This window comes from Mustela lutreola, chromosome 6, assembly GCF_030435805.1.
Source record: "Mustela lutreola isolate mMusLut2 chromosome 6, mMusLut2.pri, whole genome shotgun sequence".
Classification (NCBI taxonomy): Eukaryota; Metazoa; Chordata; class Mammalia; order Carnivora; family Mustelidae; genus Mustela; species Mustela lutreola.
The window spans coordinates 147705030-147717850 of NC_081295.1; the positions used below are offsets into that span (position 1 = coordinate 147705030).

A 12821-nucleotide genomic window follows, 5' to 3' on the forward strand; every position below is an offset into this window, starting at 1 on the left:
CTGGTATGTTATGCAACGTGACACACACAGCAAGAAGAATCACCAGACATCACTTAACTCAACTTTCTCATGTTACTCCTCATAAATTGGGTCCACAGAGCTTTGGGGGTTCCCAGATTCCAAGGTTAAGTGCAATACCATGTGTAAAACCCAGGTCTCCTGACTCACAGGTCAATTTTCATGACCACCCCTTTCATGTACAAGATACCACATCTTTGGGCCAGTTTGAGACACTTTCTGGACTTTGAGATATCATCTGCTAAACAGACGGTGGCAGATCTGAGAGGTAGCAAATGATGACAGGCAGAGGGTCCCACAGAGGCACTAAGTTTGGGGTGCAGTCTGCAAGGAATGCTGAGGACAGAAGCTGCTCATACCAATGGCTGCTACGATGGTTACTCAAATATTTATACATCCACGTTCCTGCGCCATATGCAAGCACATGTTCTTTGAAAAATCTCCTGCTCTCCTGATCATAATGGCACAGGTTTGGGGGCACCCAGGATACCAAAGTAATGAACTCAAGGTAAAAACATACCAAGATCCCAAAAGATAACTAATGACTAAGATCACTAATTTCACAACTTGCTGAGAAAACTGGGATCCTCCCCAACACCCCCCAACAAGCAAATGCGATTTGCAAGAGGAAGTCCTTAGCACTGAAGGAGTTCACTAGAATTTCGTATTTTCTTCCTTTCTCTCAACACACTCTATTTACAGATGGATTTTAAAATTACTTTAGTGGGGCATGTGGCATCTTAAAGTTTATACTTCAGAACTCCTCTGAAAACCTCATTTAATGTTTATCACATGAGCATTTCAAAGCAATATTTAAAAAAAAATCAGATTTGAAACAAAAGCTATTTTGATGACAGTGTCTGTGTTATTCACTTAGATGTAACCTGAAACCTACAACACTATTCCATACAATACTTGTTTCCTAGGATAAAAATGCTTTAAAAAAACATCACGTATTCTAACGGCCATCTCAGTGGGAAAATAATTTCTAGTAAAATATCCTACTACTCTAGGATGCAAATTATTCCTTAATAGTGGGAGAAACTTCAACAAGAGAGTTGTTTTTTTGTTTGTTTGTTTTTAAGTAAGTATTAAAGTGCCTTATACAATACTGTGCCCCTTTTGGGGACATCAAACCAAGATGTTAACTGATCAATTCACAGGTTATTTGCTGTTGCATACAGATTTACAAAATAAAAAGTAAACATGTAGACTTAACAAAGTAACACTTGATGGGGGTTAGTGACCTGTCAAAGTTGCAGACTTTCTTGACCTCAACCATAGGACCAGGGCTAGAATTCAGGTCTGTTAATTCCAGGAGCTGCATGTACATTTCCATGGGAACCAATGTGATCATATGCACAAAACAGAAACACATTAAAACACCAGTGTTTCCCACCATTTACTATGAGGTGCTGGGAGGTTTTAAATTTAGTAAGTTTATTTGAGCATGACTATTTAACCCTGAGGAAATACGGATAAAGATGAATATTTTAATACAAATTTTTAGAAAACCACAAAACAAAAAATATCCAGTGGAAATTTTTTGTTTCAGCGTTAATGCTTTTTCTCCCTGGTATGTGCCCCCATAGTATTGCTCCTTGCTCTTTCAAAATCATTTGTGCAACTGCAAAAATGTAAGTTAAAAATGCCTGGAGAAGTTCCCTGACTGCACTGTTAAGCTAAGAACTTATATAAAATTTTATATAGTATGTCTAAATATATATGTCACATATACTTGTGTGTATATATAAATATATTTATTATATATATAATTATATAAATATATTTATTATAAATATATTGTATATAAATATAAATATAAATATTGTATATTTATTATATATAAATATTGCATATTAAAATATGTATTTGTTTATATAATATATGCACAAATATATGACACGTATTAAATATATATATGTATTGCATGTATATATAGGCATACACACACATGCACACACATGCACACACACACACGAAGTCCTAGTCAAAGTTGGTTCTTCATTTTCTAAAACTTGAAGACAATACACTCATAGCCCATCCCTGGTTTCCTGCAGCTGTATTCTTTCCCGATCAAAACCTTATAAACTTTTTTTTTGGACCCAATCTAGCAATGAGGTTAAAATCTCCAGAAAGCAAAGGAGCTGGTCAGATTCCTAAATTCTGCGCAGGAATGAGCTCCTTGCAACCCAGCGTGTGGTCTATCTCTTCAATGACTTGATATTTAATCTCCTCATGAAAAGCAACCAGCCCCTGATACTTTACTAATCCCAAAGCCTTGACCTTGCAATCTGATAAAAACCAGTAAGTCAGCCAATTCTGAGTAAGACAAGCACCCAACACAACTGACTGTATTTGCATACCTCAGATTTTTGAAAGGGAAAAAAAAAAGTTTCATTCCAAAAACCAACCAACCAACCAACAACAACAATAAAACGTTCCACAAATAAAAATATCGGCTGGGTGCCAGTTCTCGTGGCTGATCGTTCGCCCGGAGGATTTTTACCCACCGAACCCCAAAGAAGCTGGACAGCCCAGCTAAAAGAGTCCACTCTGCAGTGGATTCTGTGTAACTGTCCCAGGACAGGGGGGCACTAGCCATTGAAAAGAATCACTGTCTTCCACTCTTCTACACCAGAAGGAAATAATGAGTAGAGAGAGAGGCAAGTTCGCGGCAAATAGAAACAGCACCTCTCTGCTAAAAAAAGAAATTAATTGGATGATCCCTTAGAACTCATGCTCATGCCCCTTCGTTTCCCTGGCTCGGTGACACGCGATGATTCACGGATCCTTGCGAAGCAACCACCCCAGACGCCACTGCGCGTTCACTTACGACATTCACTGCGCGCTGTTCGAAGGTAGCGGGGGCTGAGCCTTCACCATAGAGACTCCCCACAAGAAGCTGGAGCGCTCCCGGGCTCAGGCGTGTTCTTTCTTCCTTCCAGAGGAGTGAGAAATCCCTAGAGCGGGAGTCAAAGAGAAAAAAAAGGGACAGGTAAATGCCCCATCCGATCACTCGGTTATCCCAACAAATGAAGTCTCGTGGTCCATGCCACTCACTGATGACTCGCCCAAGACCACTTTCCAGGACCCTTTCCTTAAAAAAAGCAGCGTAGGACTTTTGCTCCAGGCCCAGGAGATGCAGCGTGGCCTCGTCAGCCTTTTCCCTCTGTCCCTCCCCACCATCCCCCCCCCCCCCACCCATAAAGTTGAAGCCGGTTCTGGGGCAGTCCCGATGTAATCCCAGCTGAGATGCAAACTTGCAATACAGTCTCATAACACGCCACCTGATTTTACTCTCTGCAAAAGGGAGGGAGCTGGGACGATCACCTCTTGCCATTTTCCTACCTCACTGGGTTGTTGGGAAAATCAATAAGATCACTCTGGCAAAGTACTCACAGTTCCTGAGAAGAAAGGCACTATGTAATCGCCAAGTATTATTAGTGGTCATAAGCCTGTTACTGAGCTCTGAGCCAGAATTTAAAAGTCAGCTTTGGCTAGCCACCAACGGTCCGCTCTCCCTGGGGCACCCGAATGTGCAAAGAAGTCTACATGGGCTGCTGTGCGAAAACGTCCCAGCCACGGAGGGGTCCGGGGAAGCCCAGCAGCGGAAACAGAGCCTTCTGGAAGCTCAGGGAGAAAGAAAGTGAAGGCTTGGAAGAGAGCGGGAAGCAAAGGGAAGGGGGAGGGGGAGGGGGGTGGAGGGTGGAAGGTGGCTGACAACTCAGGCCTGTGCAGGCGCAGGGTTCTTTGGTCCCTGCCACTGGGCTGCCTCCGATGGCTGGTTGACAGCGCTCAGTGCACTGGAGGTTTGCAGGGCTGTGAAATTTTCCACTTGGCTGTCTGCCATTCCCGCCCACCGAGGGTAACACTTCCACACACCCGCCCAGAAGTGCACACCGAGGCCCTGCTGGAGAGGACTGGAAGAGTTTTTGTTTGTTTGTTGCTTTTAAAGAAAAGCCCTATTCATATCCCAATCCTTAATATTTTCCACACCTGGATTTCTTGATTTTTTTTCCCCCCCTCCTTGAACACAGAGCCAGGAACGGCGCTGTCTGGGCCAACACGATCAAGTTATTTTGACTCGGGTATTCTTGGGGGACTAGGCTTGAGGTATGGGAACATACGTGACGGGCTTTGGGGACCGTGAGAAACCACGAATTTAAGTGCCGCGCTGGCGCCCTTTTAGTTTCCCAGACAAATCATCCACGAACGAGTTCCCTTTCAAAGCCGCAAAGCACATGCCGAACAAAGACGGGAGGCTCGGGGCTAGCCCTGTAGGGGTGACCCTGTTTTTGAGGGAAAAATGCAGTCCTCATTCCCTAAAAAAAAAAAAAAGGCAAAAACGAAGAACAGCAAATCTTCGATTTGGAATTGGTAAGACACTGACAAAGTATACCTCAAAAAAACTAAAAAAATGGAAAGAAGGAAATTAGGACAGAAGGGAGATAGGAGGAAGCGGATACAAATATAATTAATGGGGGGCTTTTCGAGTGAATACAGTTTACAAGGTGCTTTCTTCTTCTCCTTCTTCTTGATTGAGGGATAACTGACAGATAAGTTTATATTAGTTTCAGGTGTACGAAGTGCTTTCATCATTCATTCATTCATTCATTCACTCACTGGACAAATTTTTACTTGGTTCTTCCTATATTCAGCAGGGTGTATGTTCATAATAGTGAACAAAACAGCCAAGGACCCAGCCTTTAAGGAGATCACTGCATCAAGAGGAGCAGACAAGAACCAGTAGGTACCATTTGTAGTCCATGTGTGAAATTTGCAAATCGGATAGGCATTAGGAAGGAAAAAGAAACACTTGTGATTTGCAGTCATATTGGGGGTACCGCACTCGCCATGGGGCACTTCGGACGGCTTTTCTTACAAAACGACCAGGTGAGAGAAGTTCAGCAGGTCCAGAACACAGCCTCTACGTGATGTGATCTGACTGGACGGGTACCATTCGTTTCTGGTATTTTATTTTCTCCCCACCCCACCCCCGGCCATTTTAGCTGGGTCTCCTTTATCAAGAAATGAGCCCAAGAGCTGTTGTCAGGACCTTGAAATAAGAGTGGTTTCTTCTTCCCAACTACCAGAACAACAAACACGAGTAATTTCTGCTAGAGGAGCCTGGTTCAAGACAGGTATTACATTTGATGTGACAGGAGAGGAAGCCTCTGGTTTCCTAATGCATCTCATGTCACCCCGTCATCAGTCATCACGGAGAAAGAGAAGGGAGCTCTCTGTTAACACCTGCACGCCACAGCTGGAGTTAAGAAAACCCTCCCCCTACCTCCAAGGGCTAAAAACAGATCGCATCACCCATAAACTTCTGAAAAAATCTTCCTAGTGCTTTGCAGTAGGTTCCAAATTTGCTGGCTTCCTCTTTACTATTAAGATGTTTTTATTATTTTTCTCTGGGACTCCAAACAGCCTTTATGTCCGCGTCCTGTGAGCCTTCTCCTTTGGTTCTAGCCTTGATCATCTGTTTATTTACCCAGGGAAGCAGCAGGATGAAAAGCATAAAAAGCAATGGAAATATTGCGTTCATCTGAAGTGTTTTCTCGTTCCCTATCATCCCCGATCTGGTACAACTTAATCCTTCTGCGAAGGAAAATCAGCTCATTCTTTCTTCATCCGGCAAAACAAAGGCATCCTGGGACAGGTTCATTCATGTCCTCCCCGTGAACGAAGTTCAAGTCTGAAAGTCTGTTTGAAACAAATAAGCCAAACTTCCACTCGAGTCTTGTCCCATCTAAAGACACCCAGGACGACATGGAATTTCTCCTACAAGTTTCTCATATAACCAAAGACATTAAGAATACTTCAAGTTCAAAGTCTCGAAACACAGCTCCTTGTTTTGATTTTGCAGTTTTGACAAACTTCAACAAACTGGGAAAGAAGAGACAGCAGGAAAAAGGAATTCTCCAACCCAAGCGGCCACTACCCCCACCGTCAGACCTGGGAAATGGTACCAGGCTGACAGTTGCATTCTGTGGTCCAGAGAAGAAAATGACACAATGCCAAGGTCTCCTTTCCCTGACTGCCTCTAGCACTCACAGCGTCTACCACACATTTGGACTTGAGATCCTTTTCAATTCAGCACTCCATTATACTGTCTTTCTTTTTGCCACTGGATTTACTTAAGTCTTGGAGGTTCAAAAAGTTTATAAGCTCCTTGATGAAAGAAACCTTGCCGTGCCTTTCTTTTGCAAACCCCTCACAGTGTCTAGTAGGAGACCTTGCATTTAAATTAAATGAACCATAGCCAAAACCTGTTCTACGACTTAAACTTTACTCCAAAGGAATGCTCTACAGCTTATCATTTAAGCCCTTCTTCTGGGGTCCTGTAGCTCCTATGATGTCTATCATCTACATGAAAACCCTCCATGAATGGGAGAACAATTAAGTTACAACTTCCCCTTCTGTCTTTTGTTTTCCAACCCATTACATTTGGAGTCATTAGCGACTTTTCAACAGTTCCCATAAATATCCTTGATTCTCGTAGCTTCCCAAGCCTCTGTTAAGAAAACCCTGGTGGTATGTGGAGGGGAGGTATGGATGTTCTGAGGCAGGGGCCCTTGAACCTGAACCATTATCAGAAAAATCTGGGGGTCAGGGCTCCTGGGTGGCTCAGCCGGTTAATGTCTGTCTTTGGCTCAGGTCATGATCTCAGGGTCCTGGGTTCGAGCCCCAGCAGGGCTCCTTGCTCAGCAGGGCATCTCCTTCTCCCTTTCCCTCTGCCCCTCCATCTGCTTGTGCTCTCTCCCTCTCAAATAAATAAAAAATAAAACCTTAAAAAAAAAAAAAAAGAAAGAAAAACTTGGAGGTCTTAAGAAACGCCCAGAGGTCACAGATGCCTGGGTTCCCTCCTTCCCCAATGTCTCCGTCATTAGACCTGGTGGGGGGTGGTGTGTGGCGCAGAGAACTTGCATCTCTAACACGTTCCCGGGTTTTGCTGGTGCTGCTGGTCCACGGACCACACTTTAAGAACCATGAAAGCTAAGCCTGCCCTAAAGATTAAGACTTCCAGTCAATGATCTAGCCAGACAGAGGCCACAAATCTTTCGGGTATATTTAATCACTCTAAGATGGCTACAGTGGAAAGAGGAACACCTGTCTGGTCTAGAGAGGTGGCAATGGCAAAAAACCCCCCAGAGGCCCACATACCTTATAAGCTGGGGGAAATTTCTGTTGCTTTGGTGTTGGGCTGTTGTCTGCTCTCCCCTCTACTGGCTCCAACCTATCTGGGTCAATTCTGCCCTCTTTCTCCCCATGGGTCTTCTTCTCTGCTGGAAACTTCTTGGCCAAGACACTCAGCCACTGCTATCCCTAGGAGATGTTCCCAGATGGCTGTTGCCTCTCTCCTGTTCACTAACGAACATGAGACTGTGGTATAAATTCAGTGCTGGTATTATACCAGATAGAGCTCAACTTGCCTCCTAAAAGCAGTGGCCTTTCCCTCCCTGACTTCTCTTCCACTCTTTGGTTACGGCTTCTCAATAGTTCCTTCAGTTTCCTTTAACTTTAGTTCAGTGGACGAGCATTTCTGCCTCAACAGTGTCTTTCTGGAGTGACCTCTCCCCATTCTTTCATTATCTGGGTTGGGGTGGTCTTACGTCTTGGGTGCAAAGATGGGCACATCACCTAGTTCTGGAAGATTAGAATACACATCCCTTTCACTATGAGGACTGGTTTTAGGGACAGGCACATAATCAAAGCCAATCAGCTCCTCTCTTGGACACGCTGGAACATGAAAGTGTGGTTCTCCTAAGAGCTGTTTTGCTCCCTTGTGAGGAAAACCTATTTGAGAATGAGGTTCTGTAACAGGGAGCAAACCCAAGACAGAAAGTCCAATTCCTGATGACGGTGAGGTGCCTTGGATCCAGCCATGCCAAAAGTGAAATTTATCCCTGAATTTTTCAGTTATGCTGTGAGAGACAAAAATCCACAGTGGTCCCCTAGAAGCCCAATGTCCCAGTGCACACACACCTTCTCCTAGTTATTCACTCAAGCACAAATTCAGCAGCTGCCACTGTGAGGGGATTTGGCAGCTAAAAGTAAGGACCCCAATCAATGGACCTTAAAAGAGAAAGGTTGTCCTTGGTGGGCCTGACCTAATCAGGCGACCCCTTCCTAGGAACGGGCTCTTCCAAGATTGTGATTCAAAATGAGAGGGCATATTTGGGTTGGGGGAGGGGCTTGCACCCCATGAAAAGGTACCAGAGAGGCACCAGCTGACAGCCCTGGAATGGGGGTCTTAGACCTACACCTGCAAGGAAATAAGTTCTGTCAATTACCACATCCTTGAAAGAGGATGGTGGGCCCCCGATGAAAATGTGGCCCAACCAACACCTTGATTTCATCCCTATGAAACCTTGAATGGAGAAGCCAGCTAAGCTAGGATAGGTGCAGAGGCAAAGATAACAGGGGTGTGGTTTGAAGCCCCTAAATGACGGTAATTCGTTATGCAGCAATAGACAACAAATATATATGAGATACAACAAATTTGGGGTGTTTTCTTTTTGGTTTTTGTTTGTTGTTTGTTTAAATCACCTTGAGTTTCATTTGTCTCTTATAACCAAAATATCCTAGTCCTCTTGATTGCTCCCTGGCGGTACTAATCTGGTGTCTTCCCATCACTCTGCTGCTCCTCTTTTCCGCTTGTGTCCCCTCTTGTTACTCCTTCTAGACCCAGGGTATGTGTTCCCCAAGGTGACACGCTCAGCCCTCTTCTCTTTCTTTGCCAATTTCCTTTTCTTGCCTCGAGTTTTTCAACCTGTACCCTGGGCCCTGGCATCTCCCCCTTTCAAGCTGCTGGATTAAGCCAGTCTTCAGAAATCACGTCTGTTTCAAAACTTCCCATTGTTGCCCCCGAGCCAGGGCTCCTCTTTTCTTTCTGACTCTAGCTATGGGCACCACTGCCTTCTTCTCTTCCTCCCTGCGCCCCTTCGCTGTCGAGTGTCATGGAGCCCGACCTCCAAGCCCACGCCGCCAGGCTGGCTCAGACCCCGTTCCTCCACCAGCCACTGGCTCCCGGGTCTTCTCGCCGGCAGTCTTCTCCCTGCGCACCCTGCGTGGGTCATCCCCGTTGGATCGTACTTCCTAAAGTAGATCAGGTAATACAACTTCTCCATACTGTACCATCACGGGTTCCTACAGCGTGTGGGAACTGTCCACAGTCTGATGGCGGAGACCCTCACAGTTTGGTCCCTACGTGTTTTCTTCCTGATGCATCTCATCCCAGCCAGAGGCGCTGCTCCTTCTTCGTCTCTAAGCTCCCATTTCCACGCCACAGCTTGGAATTTAAGCCACGGCTCCCAAAGCCCACACAAAGCCTTCTTTCCCCCTCACTCTTTCCTCCAACCTGCTATCTTACAACTTTCTCACTCATCTGTGATTTTGCTTTCTTCGATTTTAGCTACCTTCAGGCAATCAAGGTCCAAAACCCCAGGATCCTCCTTCTTTTTTTTTAAAGATTTTATTTATTTATTTGACAGACAGAGATCACAAGTAGGCAGAGAGAGAGAGAGAGGGAAGCAGGCTCCCTGTTGAGCAGAGAGCCCAATGCGGGACTCGATCCCAGGACCCTGAGATCATGACCTGAGCCGAAGGCAGCGGCTTAACCCACTGAGCCACCCAGGCGCCCCCAGGATCCTCCTTCTGATGTACGGTCAGAAGGTCAATGCCTACGTCATTCACCTCACTGTGCCCAGTCCCGGAGGACATTTACCATCTCACCTCATCCTACAAAGAAGGATGAGTACAGCACAATAAGATATTTTGAGAGACCGAGACCACACTGACCTAACTTTTCTTATAGTACACTATGAATTTTCTACTTTGTTATTAGTTATTATTTTTTAAATTTATTAGTTTATACATTATAATTAATAGATCACAAATAAATTTATCATTTGTAAATTGATTAATTTATACATGAAACTTTAGCACAGCTTTGCATGTATAGGAAGAAAAAGAAGTGTATCCTGGGTTTGGAACCATCCATGGTTCTGGACATCCACAGGGGTCTTAGAATGGAGTCCCTGTGGAAAATGGGGCACTCCTGTGCCCTTAAAAAAAAAAAAGTGAACTCTGACAGTTTTTTTATTCCTTTGCCTTAAAATAGTAATAATTTTATTCCTTATGTAAGACAGATAACATTTCCCCAGTCGACTGCGGGAAACTCTATGAAGTCAGGGCTTGAATCTGCCTTCTTGGTCAGAGTGCTTTTATAAATGGTAAACGATAAATATTTATCAGTGAACTAAGAATGGGATATTTTACTTTCACTCTGACATGTCTCCTCTACTCTGTGGCTCCAAGACAGGAGAGCTCCCTTTCTGGTGACTTGAGAGAAAAACCATTACATAAGCCTCTATGGAAACTGCTCAATCAGTGATATGTTGGGCAAGAGCCTCCTTTTCCAACTCAGGACCAAAGCGGACTCTGTATTTTTGTTCTGAGGAAGAAAGAGAAGCAACCAGCGCTGCTGGAAATTGCAGAGTTCAGAATCACCTCCTCTAGGTAAGCAGGCTCAGCCCAGCAGGGTCCCCAGCCTCTGTCTCCATTCTGCTCACAAAAGAGCATAAATGTCAGTCACGGAGGCCCCAAAGCTCCTCTGTCCCCAAAAAGCAATGAATGTCAATGCAGAACTTTCCCGAGGGGATGGTGTTCGGCCTGATTTTAAGAAGAACTGGAGGAAGGGGAAGGGCCACATGAAGCCTGGAAGGAAGGAATTCTGAAGAATACGATGGATTCGTCACCTCGTGGGACCCCCTACTCAATCCACATTTGATGATTTGTGTGACTTATCCATTATCAAATCTTTTTCCAAACTGGTAATCCTTGGATTATGCATTGGGTGGCATCTGGGATATTTTCTCCTGATATTGACCGGTTTGTGTTTCGGTAATAAAAACTAAAATTATTATGTGTCTAAAGAACACATCATCGGAGACATACGTACGCTGGGAAAAAATCCTGTGACCAAACTTAAAAAAAAATTCTAATTCCTGTTGATTCATGCCATGGTTTCTCTCCTACTATGTGGCAGAGCTTATCACACAAAGTAGAGCTTTGCCCACACACATTAGGCTCAGCAAGTGTCTATGTGCAGACTACATCTCCTTACCAGCATAGATCAAAGTTTACTAAGAGATAATAATTATGTATCCAGAGAAAAGTAGGTCTGCATAGCAAGAATAAAATGAAAATACAGATGAGAAACATGCCGTCCACATTGAACAGCTGTAGAACGATTATCTCTAGGAAATCATAATTTTTAAGACCAAGATGGCACGTGCTCCTTATTGACAATTTCTTCCTGGCCTTATTTGTTTAAAACTTGGCGAGCCCATCAGAAGGCTCTTGGCCCAGGACACGAAGGAATCTTGCTCCAGAAGCCCAGACAGCATACTGAGGCTCCACATTCTATGGGTTATGAGCCCCTTTCCCACCACAATGAGTCATCACACACCTGTTCTCTGAAGGAGTTGTGTTCATGCCTGGGTGCTGCCGAAGGGCTTGGGAGAAATGGGGAAGGTGAGGAGGGGCCCTCTCTTTGTGGGTTCATCAGTCACAAAAGCAATTACAAATCAGGAGCAGTGAGAGGGTCTCCTCTGGGCAGAGTGCTCTGATTTTAACTGGCTTTCCATTTCTGCTCTTTTGGCTCTAGGACAAAACTGAGAAAATTAGACCAAAATTTAGAACACAATTAGTAAACATTCTAAGAAAGAAATGTAAATATTTCCCTCTCGTTCTCTTTTGACATAATATTAGGAATGCTATGATAGCATCTTCATTTGATTTGGTCTGACTTCACAAAATACTTTCTTTCGATGGGTCAAAGGAAAATGACAAAGACAGAATCCACATACCCCTCCACCTCCCTACTTTTGAACAGATACAAGTAACAGAATTCACCGAAGGTATTCAAAACAGAACTCTGAAAGCATCCTATCAAAGCCACAACTTCGTTTCCATTTAATGAAATACTACTATGTAAAAGCACGGCTACAACTCATGCTTTAGAAGTAAGTTTGAGTGTGGTTACATGAAAAAGGCTCTTCAAAGATTTTTTAAAAATAGAATTATTTTCCAAAACTCAAGATAGGCACAACTACCCAACTTCTGCAGAAGGTTCAGAGAAGAGGACTTTCTGTAATTTTATTAGGAGAATCTCATTTGTCTTCCTTTTTGTCTGCTTTACTGAATTAATAAAGCCAACTAATATAAAGACCTATGTATTTTTAAAACAATATTTATTTGAGAGAGAGAGAGAGAGAGAGAGAGAAAGCATGAGTGGGAGGGGCAGAAGGAGAGGGAGAGAGAATTTCAAGCAGACTCCACACTGAGCATGGAGCCTGGGGGCTCTATCTCACCATCCTGAGATCATGACCTAAACTGAAACTGAAGGTCAGATGCTCAACCGACTGAGCCACCCAGGTTCCCCCACCCCCATGACCTTATATTTTAATCTCTTTTTCATACTATTCCAAGTAGCTGCCTCCTTGTTTAACTATTACAACTTTCTGATGCAATCAGAACAAAAGTATTGCAGGACAAAGGGGCTATTGTAAACTTCTCTCCTTTTAGAGGAGGCTTAATAAAACTATTCTAGCCTAAAACCTGAGATTTCAATGGTCTGAGCTGTAAACACCAAGTAACAGAAATGCCACTTGGCATGAAATCTGGGGATTACCTGTTGAAACACCAAAGGCAGGCATACTTTGATGTGGGTTACCTGGTTCCGGGGAACTACCAAGAAATACAATTATTCTTTTTTCTATGAATCTGGAGGT

At 43.9% G+C, this 12821-nt stretch overlaps 1 protein-coding gene across 10 annotated transcripts in view; it reads right to left on the reverse strand.

Moving 5' to 3' along the window:
• The window catches only part of ATXN1 (ataxin 1), a 408360-nt gene that overhangs the window by 150623 nt on the left and 244916 nt on the right, over nucleotides 1–12821 (reverse strand). For all 10 annotated transcript variants that reach the window (XM_059179401.1, XM_059179406.1, XM_059179402.1 and 7 more), the window contains one exon: nucleotides 2855–2981. The gene's annotated coding sequence lies outside the window, so the exon portion shown is untranslated. The remainder of the gene's footprint in view (nucleotides 1–2854; nucleotides 2982–12821) is intronic.